This window comes from Triticum aestivum, chromosome 1B, assembly GCF_018294505.1.
Source record: "Triticum aestivum cultivar Chinese Spring chromosome 1B, IWGSC CS RefSeq v2.1, whole genome shotgun sequence".
Classification (NCBI taxonomy): Eukaryota; Viridiplantae; Streptophyta; class Magnoliopsida; order Poales; family Poaceae; genus Triticum; species Triticum aestivum.
Genome location: NC_057795.1, coordinates 407789737 through 407793216, shown reverse-complemented (window position 1 = coordinate 407793216; position 3480 = coordinate 407789737). Strand labels below are relative to the sequence as shown.

The following is a 3480-nucleotide window of genomic DNA, read 5'->3' as shown; positions in this document are numbered from 1 at the left end:
TCTGCCTCGCGGGAAGGCTGGTGGCGCGAGGAATTAGGCCCCCTTGGTGTCGCCCTGGGTGGCGGCACGAGGGGGTCGCGCCGGGCTTCGTGATGGACATTCTCTTTAAAAACTTGGGGGAGAATTTCACTTCCCCGACCTCTGCACCAACTAGGGATGCATACGGCCATTTTAGTATGAGTACCAAGATAAACATGGTCCTCAGAATTTTTAACTGAGTATCAAGATATTTTTTGATGAGTGGTTCCACCACACACCAAACTTGATCCTCAATAAATGGGGAAAAACCCCTATGCATCACATGTCAATTCTAGGAATTGAACTCGGGTCGTTAGGTTGAACAACCGTATGCCCATCCACTGAGCCAAGGTTCTCTTTGCATCCATGAATCTTGTGATATCGAAAAAGTTTATGTGCAAGATACTTGATCTTAAAGTCCTCATGCTTATGGTCTTGAAAAGTTACAGATACTGTTCTACACGAACTAGTGATTTTTCCATCATATTATTTTGAAAAAATAGGAGGGAAAACTATTGCAAGAGGAATTGTAGGAATACTAAGCCTCTAGCCCAGGACACAAGAGTAAGATCAAGAAGAGTAAGAGGTCGTTGTCAAAACATGTCCTCGTAGAAGTTAAACTAGCACTAGAATTAATCTACAGGCAAGAATAATAGTATGATGCAAGTCACTTACAGGCAAGAGTTATATAATGCAAGTCAAACTAGCACAAGAATTATATTATGATGCAAGACATTACTGGCACGTTTGCTGAAAGACGTGATTCATATTTGGACAAGAACAACTTCTTGGAGAGAAGAATAAAAAAACTGATGGGATAGCTAATTGATAAAACCAATAATGCATATATAGAAGTTATAGCTAACAGAAGATTTTTGGTATATCTGACACTAGCATATTGAAGAACAGATACTGAAAAGAGTGAAATGATCCTGAATTCCTGGTACAAGATATTGTATTAGAGAGCTGTTGGCTGCGACAGGTAATACAAATCCTGAAACAATCGTAGAACTGAAAGGCATAGCTAGTGATATTCAGCTAGATGGCTGAATTTAATCCCTGACGAAATAGTAGCATAAATTTCTCACGATGATGGGTTGGCTAACCATTACAAAGATGAGAACAAAAGGGTAAGATCTGCATTACTTTTTACAAGGGAGAATTTTTACAAGGGTATATATCAACCTAAACAATATCAAACATTTGGAGACTTGAATTGTGGGGGTTTTCTTGCAAAGAGAAAACACCCTCAAAATTTTAGTGTATGTTTCTTAGTGTGACGTGCACACGGTATTCTTTAGTAATAGGCGAAAGAATAGTTCGCTTTGTGCTCACCACGCAGCTGCGTGCCTCTTCTAGGTTACACCCCGCCCTCTTATGTAGCCGAGCTCCCCGCTCCCTCCTACTTAGCCAGGCGAGGTGGGACTAAAAACGCATGTCTCTGCCCGCTGCTTTCCCTTCTGCTGCAGTGTTGCTGCTGCCGCACATGTTCACCAGAAAGCCCACAGAAACATGTTATGTTGGATCTACGGACCGATGGGATGATCTTGTCTCCAGAAAGCCAACTCGAGATGCAACAACAGCCCAGCCCATGGTGCTCTTGTCTCCTCCGCAACTCCTTTCTGCAACTCCACTGGATAGACAGCAAACTGAGATTCCTCGAAAATAAATGAACCTTTCTTTTTCCTTTCTCTTTTCCCTTTTTTTGGGTGAGACAGCAAACTAAGCCATGCCATCTCAAGAAAAAAAACTTTTATCAATAGCTCTATCAAAGTGACCACGCGGCAGGCAGCGCCTGAATTAATGCGTCACTGACAAGAAGAACCACAATGAATTAACATTCCCTACATGTTGTACCAAAGTTACAGTAATGATTGCACGTTGCTCCAGTAAGTGTCGCCACAATAAAGCCGATCGGACACCTGACTCAAGTAAATTTGCAGCTTTCGAACTGATGGCTCCCCTACAAATACCACCACATGCATGGCAGCTACGGCACCCACCCGTACTCATTCTGATACGGCCACGAGTCTCTCTGATATTGCTATTGTTACTGTTGCTCAAGAAAATAATAGGACGCCAATAACTGCCACACATGTGGCATCTAGTGGGGTTGTGCCGCATGCCCTCTGTGGCACGGAGACGACCCCGCCCGCACGATGGCGTTCGGGCGCAGGGAGCCATAGCCCGCACGTCCGGTGTGTGGCACAATCGCCCACATGTTCGGGCGATCGACCATACTGCCCGCACGACCTAACGCGCCTCCTCGTACCGGCCTGCCTTCTAACCTAGTCTGACCTGCCGTCGTCGTCTCCTACCTCTAGATTCCCTACCTCCATCGTCTTCCTTCTCTGGTTACCATGACAACCAGAGAAGATCCCTAGCGCCTCCCCATCCCCCACCCCCACCGCTACCTCCCCCCTCCCCCAACCCCGCCTGCGATGATGAGCTAACAGGTCGATCTCCGATCTCCTTTTGTTTCTTGTCCTTCTTCTGTCCAGAAAATTGAAATTGTAGATTGCCCACGAACATGGCGACTAGATCCACGCTGTCATGACAAACACACCACGGATTTGTGTGTATTCACATTTGCCCATCAACGCACGCCAGATCTGCCATATTCTATCCTAGAGCTGAGCTAAGCTTCTGGGTTGGGTTGGTGCGAGTAGTTGCTGCATAAGAATGCGTAGGAATCACTAAAAATAGGGGAAGAAAGGAGGAATTTGGGTGGTGCATAGGGAGGGTGGAAAATAATTGCCACCTGTTTTTGATGTTAGTTGCCACCTATCTTTGCCGTCAGCTGCCACAATACTGTGTTGTTACTTGCCATCATATTATGTTCGTTGTTGCCATCGGTTCAAAATGATAGTTGGCATCCAGATTTTAGAAAAGAGGATGAATGTCCATGTCCTACTTGCCATGATGAGTTGGTTGTCTATGCAAGAAATGTGATAAGATTGTCGTGTTTTCTTGTACGTGCAAACAGAAAGAATGCATTTTGCGGATATTGATGCGTTCTTGCTCATGTAGTGACTAAAAACACAGTGGGAGAAAAAGCGGAAAAATGAATCATGAAGACAGCACTGATCCTTGGTTTTCTCAAAGGCTGGAAATGCTCCCTTGGGATGCAGTAGAGTACAATCAAATCATTTCCGCAGGGCCGTTGCTGCCACTACTAGAGCAGTACGCGAGCGTCGGGACGATGCATGATCAACAAAGGGACAGTTGCCATATTTGTGACGAGGAAGATGGCATTCTACTTATGTCCTACAATGTCATTTTTCGCAGGTTCTTATGACCCAACCACACACACGGGGATACCATGGCAAGTTCAGGCACATGGCACTAACGCTGACAAATGTACGGGCGACCAACTTCAAGTAGCCAATGTGGCAAATCAAGGTAACGCATACGTAAAATAAACATACTGGTGTGGACATGAAATTAAACTTGCAAGGATGG

General features: G+C 45.1%; 1 non-coding gene across 1 annotated transcript; it reads right to left on the bottom strand.

Moving 5' to 3' along the window:
- Positions 1-1243: 1243 nt before the first annotated feature.
- On the bottom strand, positions 1244-1362 carry LOC123150723 (U5 spliceosomal RNA). The gene has a single exon (XR_006475321.1). It is a non-coding gene; the product is annotated as a U5 spliceosomal RNA (small nuclear RNA).
- Between the last annotated feature and the right edge of the window lie 2118 nt (positions 1363-3480).